The following is a 14,631-nucleotide window of genomic DNA, read 5'->3' as shown; positions in this document are numbered from 1 at the left end:
TATGATTCATTCTTCCTATGTACTGCAAGTTTATATTTTTCTATCGGTCCCCAAATATGTAATAACCTATTTTAGAATTTAAAAAAAAATGTTTTCAAATCTTAAAACATAATTCTAAAGGTTCCAGAAAACAAGGTACAGAGTTTCATACAATTAATGTAAATTATAAATTCTTTAAATTTTCAACGAACATTATGCAGTATACATATTATTTTGATTAAGTTTAAGGGTATCATTTTAAATCTTTACACTCGAGGAAAGAAGTGTTAGTTTATAGTGGTATAATTCCAGTCATTCCACTCAGAAGTAATTCACATTGAATTCATTGGGCTTAATCCTAGGTATGCAGATTGCAGCCTTAAACTTTGATGCTACCTACAATTTATATTATTTATATGCCAATAGACATCAAGTGACTTACACTTAACTTTTCCTAAATTTTAGTAAAGTTAATTATAGGATTGACTTCTGTGTTGAAATTGTGCTATATGTAAGTTGTTTCCTCTTTATGTTTTCAGTATAATTTTGAACCTGAATTTTAGCTTGTATATTGAATATTTTTGGATGAGTTATAGAAATAGCTTGTTCCCTTGACTTTAAGACTGTTACAGGAAAACAGTAATGGACTAAAGGTTTAATGAATAGGACTTTACAGTATGATTTTTTTGCTTTTTTTAAAAAAATACAAATAGTGGAGTATTGAATGGGAATACTCCCATTCATGTTGATTTAAATATAGCAAAAGGGCTAAAGAAAATCCTCATGGAAAAAAATTGAGAGATTATTACAAAGTTTTCTATGAAGAACTTTCTTCATTACTGATCTAGCATGGTGGCTTTCATTCCAAAATTATTGAAATTATGTATATTGTATTTGTAGAATAATTATCATTAATTACATCAAATTGACTTCATTTCCTCCATTTGCAACCACAGAGTTACTAACTTACATCCTGATTCATGTCTTGATCAACACTGATTTAAATGATTCTCATAGCATTATCCAGCCATTACTACTGCAAAGTGATATACTGTAGTATTACTGCTGTTTTGGTCCAATCTTATCAAATGAGATTATTAGTGGGGATAGCTAGTAATTTCAAATGCCATTTCTCTATGGTAAAGATACAGCAGGCATTTTAACACCTACTTGGCTTGTAGATCAATTTAGTTTATAATTAATATTTAGAAGCTTACTAGTAAATTTGTACCACTCCATTTGTTCTTGTGATTTTATTTATTTTTATTTCCATTCCTAAAGAAGGTTAGAGAATATTTAGTGAAAAACAGTGATTTGTTCAGCAGATGGTGCTCTTGCATATCTATATGGAAGCAAGCTTGGGAGAAGCATGTCCTGTGTACATTTTATATCGAGAGGTAAGCAGTATTTAAAAGGCAAATTGTATAATTAATTGATCAAACTATTGGAAGTAAATTACAATTAAACCTCTTTATTTTACAAAGAAATAAAAACAAAAAGGTTGGTTTTCAATAGTTTGTTTAAACAAACATGATTTTTTCTTGAAATATACATTAGATATATTACATGCATATGAAATAAAATACTGTTTAGAATAAAAGTAAATCGTAAGTTATGATTCAATTAATGGTAACAGCTTATAGCCATAATTGTGAAACCCTCTTAGATCTAGGTCTGATTAAATTCAAGGCAATATCCAAGTAAGGATACAGTATTTATAATCTTAGCTCAATTTTGCATCCAAATTTTTCAGTACCTTTTAAAATATGACTTCTACAGGGATTCATTTCTTTTGTGCTGTTGCTCCTGAAAATGCCAGATTGGTGTTAGCTTTAATGATGTAACTTTAATTATTGGCTGTGTATCATATTAGATCTGTACATAAGGAATTTAATTTCTAGTACTGGCAGTTCTTTACACTTCCTGTGCAAAAATGGAAAAATATTAACACTGGAAAACTAAAAATAAGGCCAACTAACCTTTGCAGGAAAACAGACTTTCCTTGCATGAGACAGCTTTTTCCAAATATTTCCTAAGGTTTAGCTTGGAAGCAGCTCTGTTACAATGAATGAGAAATGCAGAAATGCATAATCATGAATGCAATTAAATACGGAAACTTTTCTATCAGTTATGACTACAGTAAATCCCTATTATAAACTTGTATTGTACATACCTTATGTGTTAAAATGTTTTTCTTTACAAACCTTGTTTCTTATAGTAGGAGGTGTTCAGTACAACTGACTCCTGGGATACAATTTAGGCATATAGTATAATCATCTCAGACATTATGTTTTCTACCCTATTATCAGCTGTTGTGGTATAATGTAATGTGGTGTTTAAAGTATTGGGTGTATATTTTTCAGCTATAAAACATTCATTTTTTTAATTTGAAAGATGTGAGGGAAGGGTTATTCTAGTTCCTGCCTTTTCAATATGATTTATCTTTCTACAGATGGTATCATTACATCATGCTTGAGTGTACTTTGAAATTTTAATTTTAAATTTTAAACACCAATTTACACTAAGACAATCTGGGAATTTGATAAATATAATGAAAAGCTAAAGCCCAGAATTCTTAAAACTATCTTCACTTGGTTCATGCTAGGAAGAGGTAGTCAGTTTAGATCTCTGCAAAGCTGGAATCATGCTAAACTGGCCTTGCCTTTTTTTATGCTTAGGAATTATATTCTTATGAAGTTTTACTTCATAACTTTATAACATACTTCAGACTTTCAATCTATTTGATTCAGTGTTGTCTGTAGAACTGCTTTCTATCAGAAGCTGTGTTCACATATACTTCATCCAGGTGTGATACTTGTCAAGGTAGCTTTACTGCAGTAACTTAATGGTAGCTTTATTTACATTATCTCCTACAAAGCCTACACTGGAGGGAATAATCACCTGCAGTGGCTCCAGGTAGAAATGCTAAGTATAATAAAGTAATCAAGAAATCATTCTACAATTCAATATATACTGTATTTTAGGACACAGAGCAGATTTAATAAGACAGCAACCTTTTCCCCCCCTCACTGGCCTATATGTACCCTCAGGTCAATTCACAAGATTCAGATGTGGTACATCAAATGTGAGGAAAGAGATAAAAGGAATTCTGTCCTTCACTTGCCAGAGATTGCCTGGGGCAAGTAACTGCTGTCAGTCTCTGACTTGTCCCATGTTGGCTGTATGCTAAAACAGATCCAGCTGATCAGTTCTCATATAGTTAAAAGCAGCAGGAAAAAAATATGTCTGAACTAAAAATATTTGAAAAGAAATAATGGGGATTGTACTTCTAGAAAGGAACTTATAAGGCAATGGTCCCTAACCTTTTTGGCTTTGTGGACCGCAGCGGGGTGGAAAGGGGATGGTTACAAGCAGTGGCTGAGCACCGTTGGCACAAATGGGGTCAGAGACCCCCTGCTATAAGGATTTTTCTTTTTTTGTCCTGACAGTTGCCCAGTAAAAATATATTTGATATTTATTTAACATCAATTAGGTACTAGGCAGGGTAGTCATTGTGGTAATATATATTCCTGCCCCACTTTTATTCTCATAACAATCCTTGTGCACTGGGAATTGTGATTGCCCCTAACTCTCACAGAAAGCTACATGGACAGGCACGAACGTGAGTCTGTCAAACTCAAGATTTCCATGTTGATGTTGGAAATGTAAAGGATAGTTTACCTCTGCAACCAATGATCTCTAGTCCAGTCTGCAACAGTACATATCTTCTGGAGTTGTCGCTTCAAAACAGGCTGTTAATCAAATATAACAGTGCTCTGGCATGAAAGCAAAACAAATGACATGAATGAGAATGAGAACACTAATGCTCAAGAGAACAGGAAAGCAAGACCAAAACAACGGATGCGAAATAAAGCATGGTCATCATGTTCCTCTTTTTTTCCAAAGGATGGTTGCCCCTCTCCTGTCCTTTCCTCCTACACTGCAGAATATGAGTAATTTGATGTAAACTTCCTTTTACTCGAAATGTGTAAATGGAAGATAGTTTCTTGTGTTCTTCAGTTGTCTGGTCCTCAACAGCAGATTTGGCAAGATCAGTAGAAATGAAGTATTGCTCACAATTCCCAGAACATTTTTTCTTAACCTACTTCTTTCCCACAGCAACATTTTAAGATATTCTGGGCAAGATGTTCTCTGTGCCCCTATATTTCTGACTCCCTTTTATCCACCACTTTCTTCTTTCTTGGTTGTTTTTCCAGTTCCACATTTTCTTTTCATTTTCTTCCTTTCCATTACCAAACATAGCCCTGCTCTCCCCATCCCATTTCTTGGCTAAATTCACACAACCATCTAGCCCTCCTTTCATCCAGAGCAGATACCAGTGAGGAGAGGTACGGATGTATAGGAATTGGCCACAGGTCTGCAATGCTTCATGTATATCATAGCACTATTTTATGTTTTGTTCATACCAATACTTATGACAAAACTGTTTCCATCCATTCTAAAAGAAGATTGAAAGGACTTCAAGGCTACAAAATGTAAGATTAGAATTAGAAAAACCCTTACATTTGCTTTGCTATGGTGGGCTGTGACTTATTTTTTATTTATGTCCTACTTTATTTTGCACAGTTCAAGATGGCAAACATAATGCTTCCTTCTCCAAATTTCCTAGAACAATAACCCTATGATGTAAGTTGGGCCTGGAAAGTATGAGCAGGTCAAAGATGTACTAATTAGGATGAACTTTCTATTAGATCAGTTAATCAGCAATAGAATGTGAAACCATCTGCCACTATACCTTTATCTCCACCACGAAGTGATATATGCATGCCTAGCTACTTCAACAACACCAAAGAATGTTTTTTTATGGCCAAGCAAAGCCAACCTGATTCAGATTTTACATACTTACCCATGCCATAATATCACAGAATCAACATTGATAATGGAACCTAATTATATTAAGGCTACATGTTACAAAAACCATGAATGGTATATGACTATGGTTTTTTTAGACTGTATCAAGGTGTATTGTTCACACCCAATGCATTGGGTATATTCACGAATGTGTATGATATATCTACATCTATATGCATACTGTTGTCTTTTTTTCAAGATGCTGGAAGTCACAGTGAAGTAAATAAACCTTTTTTAAAAAAAGAAGAAGTATTGTAGTGGTTGATATACCTATAGTTTATAGTGAGGGTGGCAAGTATTCATTTATAGCCCATCAAACCAACCTGAAAATGTGGCACTAACTTTTTTTTTTCCAATAGTGGCTGTTTTCAGCAGTTTTTATAGTATGGAAACAACAGTGTATAACTGGATATGTGTGTTCTAATCTTCTGAAAGGCATTATTTAATTATTTGTTTATTATTAAATTTATTTGCTGCCTATCTTAAGTATGAGCTTGCAATGTGCTGCAGCTGCAGAAACAAAAACCCAATACAATCCTAGTCTGCATCAATAAAAGAATAGCCTCAATTGCCTTCATTTGTGAATAGCATCAAGATCACAAGAAATGATAGTACCAATTTATACTACAGTAGTGAGACTGCAGTTGAAATACTATGTCTAATTCTAATTCACAATATAAAAATGATGCTGAGACCCTCGAAGAGCGACAAAGGTGATAATGAATCTGGAAGCTAAATCGTATAAATGGAGAGAGTTAGGTATGTCTAGCCTAATAAAAAGAAGGGCTAGGGGGTGATATGATAGCTGTCTTCCAGTACATGAGGGACTGCCACAGCAAAGAGGGGTCAACTTATTCTCCAAAGTTTTTGAGGGTAGGACAAGAAGCAGTGGGTGGAAGCTTGTTAAGAGAGATTCAACCTGGAACTAAGTAATTTTCCTGACTGTGAGAACAACCAGTGAAACCGCCTGCAACCATTTGTCCAGAATGAAATAACACCTGCTGCCAGGGGCAGTGAATAGGACTAGAAGACCTTCCAGCCCTATTATTCTATTCCTATTCTATTCCATTCCATTCCATTCTTAAAAATGAGATAAACAGAAGTATAGCTTTAAGGGAAATGGGTATCTCTTTGTTTCGATATGTCTGAGAGGAGCTTTGATTGTTGCCATTCTTTTTGTTTTTCTTTTTTAAATTAACATCAACTATCTCATGTGCACTTACATTGTGATCAGTTTTTAGCCTTTGTTTTCCTAGCAATTATTTCCTCAAACTTAAAGGTATTCTTAGGGCCCAAAACTCTGGTCTATTAAATACAAACGTGTAATGAAGCAAAAATACAGTATGTTGCATATGTTGAGTGTTTGGGTTATAGCTTGCCATATTTTCTGTCCAGATACTCCATTCTGACCAAATATTCTGTTTTCTCTTTTCTTCCAATCAGTTTCCACCTAATTCTCATGAGTAAACATTTTTTTTCTAATATTGGTAAATGGAGAATTCCCCCTCCCCAGAGGTTTTCTACAAATGCTGAAGACCCTCTCAAGCCCATTCATGCAATCTTCTTGTGGTTGAGCTGTATGATATTTAAGAAGCCATCAGTTCAGAGAACAAGTTTACTCTTCTGATACAAAAGTATTCAATGTCTAGTTTGACAGAATACTAAGAACATTCAGAGAGATAAATATGTTTAAGTATTTACTTCCTGCACGCTGACCAACTCCAGATGTTTTCCTTTTGTGAATGAGACTGGCCTCTGGGTTTCATAAGATGTGATAGAGATCGTTCTATAAAGAAGAACAAATATTTAGTCAATATATGCTAATCTCACTCATCAGTCTTCAGTTAGAAGGTAACAAGTCAACTTGGGCAAGGCAAATTTTTGTTTTTTGAATAAGTATGTTTTTTCTTTTGACAGAGGACTTTCTATCAGGCCTTCAGGATGTAAACTACATAACTCAGGTTTGTATAATCTGTCATGCCATCTGACCTTTCCTCACTTTTCCCAAGGTTTGTATGAGGTGAAGCTGAATTCCAGCCAAGTTGGCTGATATGGAGACATGAAAAACCAGCTCACAGAGAAAAACAACTAAAGGAAATGGAAGAGGTTATAATTGCTCCCTGTATCTAGGGAATGCATCCACCTTTTGATTCTCAGTGAATCAGGTTTGAAAGAATAGTTGGCTTGCTCTTAGGGTGGACTGAAATGGATGAAGCTGAAAAGAACAAAACAAGCTTCTGGGAAATAATAGTTCCTAAAAAAGCAGTTTCTTCAATTTGATGTTTGGTGTGTGTGGATACCTAATAAAGTTCTCCATAGCTCTCCACTATAATGTTGCTTAAATGGCCATAGTTTAAATTAGGTGACTCCAACCTTGGCAACTTTAAGACTTGTGGACTTCAACTCCCAGAATTCCTCAGCCAGCAAAGTTAAAGTCCACAAGTCTTCAAGTTGCTTAGGTTGAAGACCCCTGATTTAAATGACCTATATTTATCGATGATTGGAAACCCAGTATGGATTTTTAATAAAATAGAATAAAAATGACCTTGTGATTCATGATTTTGATTATTAGATAGGATATATAATAGAAAGAAGAGAGACATGATATAACTTTGGAGAGAGAGGTCAATTTATAATTGTACTTGTATTGGAAGCCAATTTATAACTTTTTCCTTTCTTTTGTATTTTATTGCTATTCTTTTTCTTTTGGCACTTTTAGTTTTTTCTTTCATCTCTCCTTTTTATGTTTCTCTATTTTAGTTTGTATTAGTCTTATTCTTCTGTTTAAAGTTTTCAATAAAATTAGATACATATATGCACATTATATCCATGAGGAACTGTTTAAAAAGTAATTAATTAAATAACTACATCGGGCCTCCTGGTACAAATTCCACCTTGGACAGTGGTATGCTAAAGCAGCTCATACCAGCTTCTGAGAGAGCCAATTATTAAATTTTCAGGAATTTTGAGAGCTGGTTGAAAGCAAGGTAAAATGCCCAATTTGTTATAAAATGAGTCAGATGAATCCATAAGATTGAAAATATTTCTTTTATTCAAACTGGGAATATCAGTAAAAATTTTAAAGCTTAGGGTTGATTTTATTTAAAAGTGCCAAAGGCTTTTAAGCAAATTTTACTTGACCATTGCTTTATTTCCCATGTATCTAAATGTACACCTGTAGCCATAAACCAAGGAAGAAATGAAGGGAAAAATTAAAGATTATAGTATCTGATTTCTAGGCAACCTGTTTAAGAGATCTTGCTATGTTACTATGTTCAGAATTTAAGGTTGTGAGGTAACAATAGAAAGAGAACATAGGAAGACAGAAGAATGGAAATGTATACAAAAGATATATTATCAAAAAAGAGGTTTTTTTTAATGAAATGTCATTGTGATCCTGAATTAAATGAGAGTATTATAAATTAAATTATACAGAAATCAGTCAAACTACTGTATGTATTTCAAGTAATACAGAGAGACTGACTGACTCTTCTATGTAGTACAAAGTTAAACAAGATATCTTTGTGCAAATTTGAGTTCATACTTATTCATGTATACTAAAATAATAAAACTGTGAATATGGGGAATACTGAAGTTTGGATATTCTTCATATCCATTCGTTATTACTTTATTTTTTTTACTATCAAATTGTAAGGCCTCAAAAGTTTGGCTAACAACCAGCAAGAGGAAGACTTTTCCACAAGTGAACACATTTGCTGACCTTTCTAACATTTCTGATAGTGATCCTTCTCTCTACACTCAATAATCATGTGCTGTTCCTCCCAACAGCTGCCTGAGCATTCATAAAGGTAAAGGTAAGGGTTTCCCTCGCACATACATGCCAGTCATTTCTGGCTTTAGGGGGCGATGCTCATCTCCTTTACAAAGCTGAAGAGCCTGCGGTGTCCAAAGACGTCTCCGTGGTCATATGGCCTGCATGACTAAATGCCGAAGCTGCACGGAACACTGTTACCTTCCCACCAAAGTGGTCCCTATTTTTCTACTTGCATTTTTACATGCTTTCAAACTGCTAGGTTGGCAGAAGCTGGGACAAGTAACAGGAGCTCACTTCCTTAGGTAGTGCTAGGGATTTGAACCGCCAAACTGCCGACCTTTCTGGTCGACAAGCTCTGCATCATAGCCACTGAGCCACCTTGTCCCCGAGCATTCATAAGTGAAGATAATTCACACTTACAAAACACAGGAAGGCTAAAAAAAAAATCTTTAAACACTTCCACTAGAAGTTTCAACTGTGAAAAACACTATTAAGAAATAGAACTGTTGAGGCAATACCACAAGGACCAAGAAAATTCTCTGCAATATAGAAATAACAATATTACAACTGATCAAGTGGTAAATTTAATAAACTCACACTGGTGTGACTGTCCACAATTTCATAGTACAGTGTAGTTTACAAATCAACAATCTTCAAGAGAAAATTGTCAAAAAACATTACGTCTAGTCTCATCACAAAAATGGCTTAAAATATGCAAAACAAAACCCACAAAACACTTTGGAACAGCACTTTGTACTGATGAAACAAAAACTGAACAATTTGGCCACCACTTTTAAAATATATATTTGGGGGTGGGGTGGGGTGGGTGGGAAGGTGAAGGATTTGAAAAAGAAGAAAACTTGCCATCTGTTAAGTACAGAAGGAATCCATTAGAGTTTGGGTTTGTGTGGCAGCAAATGGTACAAGAAATATTGTATGTAGGAGGAAGGAAGAATGGATTTCATTAATTATCAACACATCCTATTAGTTAAGATATGAAGAAACTGAAGCTGAAAAGAGGTAGACTATTTCAGCAAGATGACATTCTAAAAACATATTTTTGATCAGGCATAAAAGGAAAGAAAGACAAATGTTCTGGAATAGCTGCTCAATACTCCAACATGAATATTATTGAAAATCTGTGAGAAAATATCAAGCATGGAGTGCATGCAGGCAGACATAAGTATATTTTTATTTACTTGGAAGAATTCTGGGAAGAACACTGGGGAAAAGTTCTAAAAGCAAAAAATTGGAAGTTATTTTGGAAAGGAGAACAATAAAGTGCTAAAAGGAAATGTATATACTTGCTATATCCAACTGTTTTCTTATCTTAATCTAATAAATATGCTTTCAAATTGCCAGAAAGATGTGCACATTGTATCACTTTCTTTTCCCTTATAGACTGAATGATATACAACATCTGGCAAGAGGTAGCTCTTTTGTATACTAACTGTTAGACTCTACCAGAGACAACTTATAGGGGAGATGGGTGGCATAAAACTTAAATAAACAAATAAAATATAGAAACCAACAAAAAATTGGTGAGGGTTAGCAGGGTATAAAATTAAGGACTGGTCACCTAATTGGCCCCTTATATCTGTACTACTAGGTGTGTGAGACCTTTTCTCCCTCTTCCACTTCTATTTTTGCTTGCTGAGTTACCCAGAAAGGTAATATAGTATTATATGAGTTGATCAGTAGCCTTTTTGCAATCAGGGAACGATTGTATGTAGTTTGGAGGATCTAAGTCACCAATACTGCTTTACTTGCATTAGCCCCTGACTAAAATGTTATCCATTTTTGGTCCAAAACTATCATAGCCGCCTGTTTTCAAAGACACAATAGCTCTAGTCTTTCTCTACCTTAAAATACAGTATCAGTTGGATAAAATAGGTATGTCTTTTCAAATCCTGCTGTACTCCAAGTCCAACTAATCAAAAATAGCTGACATCATTCAGTAGAATGGGAATAGAAATTTTAAAATATTGAGAAGATTACAGATAGCTTGCTCCCAGATTAAGTACTGGACTGTATAGTATACCGGAAGAGCCAATTTATATTAAAGCTAGACATCAAAGATATATTTTTCTGAACAGCAAAGGATATTGCTGGAGGTGGGCCATAATTAATCTATACTCTTTATTATAATGGTAAGGAAAATATATCCTTCAGTACTAAGAGACAAATGCTGGAAAACTTCAGACACGTATCCAATTAGCTGATTAGTTTTGAGTCCTTGAAACCAACAATGCTTGGTCAGCAATTGGCAGAAATGATTTAACCTCTATGTTTCTAGAAGTGGATTTATTTTTCCTAAAGCAATTCTGAATGCATGCATATTACTAAAACATATGAGCATACTGTTAAAGTGGCTTTGTACGGTTATATGTGGCAGAGAAAATATTTTTACATAATGACAAATTGTACTGAAGGATAAGGCACAACATAAAGAGGCTATCCTTTTCAAAGTTCCTATAGTTCAGCTTTTCCCCAGTTGGCACCATCCTCATGTGTTGGGTATTACTCGAAGATTTAATCATTACTCCTAACATATCTGGAAATTACTTTCTGGAGAAACATTGTCTGTGCTCTGAAACTTTTTCCTTTTCATTTTTATGCCCAAACTAAACATGATGAAGGAAAGATACAATTTCCTTTTGCTGACATGAATTTAAGATCATTTGTGTCGGTGAAGGTCTGTCAGTCTTTCTGCCACTGATTACTTCTTACATGTGTCCATGTGGACTTTGAAAATAAAGGGGAAAAACATTAATTGAAAGGGAGGTGATGGCAAGATCTGTCTACTGAATCTGATTTTCCTTCTAAATGCTTTTTCCTTGTATTTCTATGATGGGGTCCCCAAACCTGGCAACTTTAAGACTTGTGGACTTCAATTCCCAGAATTCTCCAGCCAACTATGCTGGATGGAGAATTCTGGGAGTTGAAGTCCACAAGTCTTAAAGTTGCCAAGTTTGGAGACCTCTGTTCTATGATATCCAAATATGAGGTTGGAGTTAAAATACTGAGCCCTACCACACAGAACATGTTGTGTTTATAAACTGACACTAACTGTCTAGCCTGTCTAATCAGAGAGCCAGATTGGTGTACTGTAGTGGACATGATCAACTAGAAAGGAGGAATCTGTGAGTTCTAGGCCTACTCTACCCATGAAAGTCAGCTGGATGACTTTGGGACAGTCACTCTCTCTCTCACAGCACAACCCACCTCACAGGGTTATTGCTGTGGGGAGATAGGAGGCATAAGTAGGAAGTATATTTGCTGCCTTGAGATATATTTTAAAATGTTTGATAAAAATCGAATAGTAATATTGAGAGTAATCTCAACCCATTTTTCTATTCATTCTATGGCAGAATAAGTGTATGGTAAGGAGTTAGGTTCTTTCAACCAAAAAGGAAAGAATAGGGTCAAAGCTGTGAGGGTGTACCTTCAAAAATAGAGATATGTGAAGGAAGCTTCCTTTTTTAAAGATTTTTAAGCAGCTGACTGATTTTTACTGCTTGCAAACAGAAGCAGCAAGTCACAGTCCTTGAGTCAGTATCCTTTGTGTGATCAGACTTAATCTCTCTTCTAAAAGCTTTGATTGTACAGATATGTTCCTCACAATTCTATAATAAGAAAATAAGCACTAACATGTCTGTGATGGGTTTTTTTCCCTGTAAGAGGGATGAGAACGCCATCCAAAGGTTCTGGCTGCAAGTGACCCAGGATTCAGATCAGGTAGTGGAGCCTAAAATAAAATGACTGTGATAACTTTGTTGAAATCTGACATTGTATACTGTTTCCCTAGATATATTTGAATCACAACCATTCCTAGCCTGATTTCTCTTGTATTCATTGTTATATGAATTATATGTTAATTATATTTGGAAAGGTGAGAATCCACACTATCACTTTCTTTATGAAAATCCCACGTCTTTAATTTCTTAATATATAAACAGGTATGCTTGGAAATCAAACTGGAAATTTCTCCCCAGATTCTCCAATTAAATCTAGCCTATAATCATTTTTGTTCTTGATGTCCTTGGAACACTACAAACGTGCTGATAATACTACTGAATTAATCAGACTTATTTTCAGCTAGCTCATAAGAAATTTCAGAAATGTCTTGCTGATTAACTTGGATCCCTGCATAGTAAGATTCAAATTATAGGATAATAAAATAAGTTCCTAATACTGCAGTACCTATGGTTTCAGTTTACATGTGAATGTGTTTGCTTTATCATTTTGTATAAGGCATTTTTCTTATACCTGTAAATCTTAGTTGCATATTGCTATGGTGTTTGAAAAAAGATAAACAGTTTAGAGATCCTGCAGGCAGGACACCTGACTTTTAAAAGAAGAGAGAAAGACTATTGATGCCTGGGAGGTATGAGGTGATGATCACCACAAATGGAAAATTGTCTATCTATAAATTCTGCAGAACTTCAGCATCACAAATAAACAGGTTGCCTTTTATGCAATTTGAGGTACTCGCCAGAAATAAATTGGATCAGCTGACAGAGACTGTGTGAAATCATGCAAATGTGGATTCCTTTTGAAATGGTACAAAGACCCATGAAGAAGTGCCCTTTATTATTTTAGGAGTGCAAAAGAATTACATTGGCTTACTAAAAGCTCCTCTGTCTTTTCAGGAAATATTGGACTCTACACAATTGTTACGAAATGGTAACACTCATAGCCCAGATGGTTTTTCAATAGAACAGTATAAGACATTTGCAGGTTTGGTGGGTTTTATACTTTTGGAGGCATATAATGAGTCTTTTAAGAGTGGTAAATTGCCATCATTTTATGAGGCACTTATAAGACTGATTTTAAAACCAGATAAAGATCCAAACTTTTGTGCTAGTTATAGATTTATTTCATCAATTAATATGAATACTAGAATCTTAACTACCATACTGCTTAGATACTTGCAGGAGATCTTATTAGACATAATTTATTCTTCCCGGTTGGGGTTTATTAAAAGTCATTAAGCATCAGACAATTTACAGTTATTAACTAAAATATTCTATACAGCCACGCATAGAATAGATTCTGTAGTACAAGAATTTTTATATGAAGAAACTCTTTTGATCTGACTTGGATCAAATTCCTAGAGCAAGTGATGATTAGATATGGCTTTTCATGGGACTTTATTCAATCGATTGAGATTTATTACTTGCAACTCTGTGCCAGAATTATAACAAACTGTGTAATTTCTGACTCTTGAATTACAATGTGGCACTTGTTAGGGTTGCCCACTTTCACCCTGGCTATTTAATTTCATCCTTGAGCCTTGGCCACCATGGTAGGATGGACATTAAGAGTATTACATTGGCAGAATGTGAGTATAAATTACTTTAGCATGTTGATATTTTGGCAATTCTAGATCAGTATCCTATCAAGCATCCTAATTTTATAAAAGTAATACAGTATGTTGGAAAGCATTATTTGGATAATTCTTACCTACTTCCTTTGGTCTCTAATATATTAATACATTTAGGCAAAGAGTTGGCTGTTCCAACTGACTATATTGAATATCTACAGCCTTATTAAAAAAAGGATTGCAAAAAGAGAAAATTAAAGAGATCAAAACTGGTAGAATATAATCAGTGATTCAGAATGCTTTTTTGTTAGATGAATGAAATGATAGACTGCCACAGAAACCAATTTATGTGCACATGGCAGAGAGCTATCAAACAGCAGAATTTGCACTGACAATTTTGGTAAAAGACAGCCTAAATGGGTAAAAGAGACATCACAGGCTGCTGCTATTCCAATAGTTGTTTTTTTTTTTAAAAAAAATAGTATATACAAGTGCAGTAGTCTTTAATTTGAGTAGAACTATGGAGTAAAGTGGAGTTGGAATTGCTCCCCACATCTTTACTCCCCACATTTTTCAGTTTAAATCACTTCCTCCAGGCCTATTATGTTGTTGTTTAGATCATGGAGGAAAACACAGAAGTATGAGTACATTTATGCAGTGTAGGTCATATGTACTTAAT

Source organism: Pseudonaja textilis, chromosome 2, assembly GCF_049901715.1.
Source record: "Pseudonaja textilis isolate UNSWEBS1 chromosome 2, rPseTex1.2, whole genome shotgun sequence".
Taxonomy (NCBI): domain Eukaryota; kingdom Metazoa; phylum Chordata; class Lepidosauria; order Squamata; family Elapidae; genus Pseudonaja; species Pseudonaja textilis.
Note: the sequence above shows the minus strand (reverse complement) of the source record.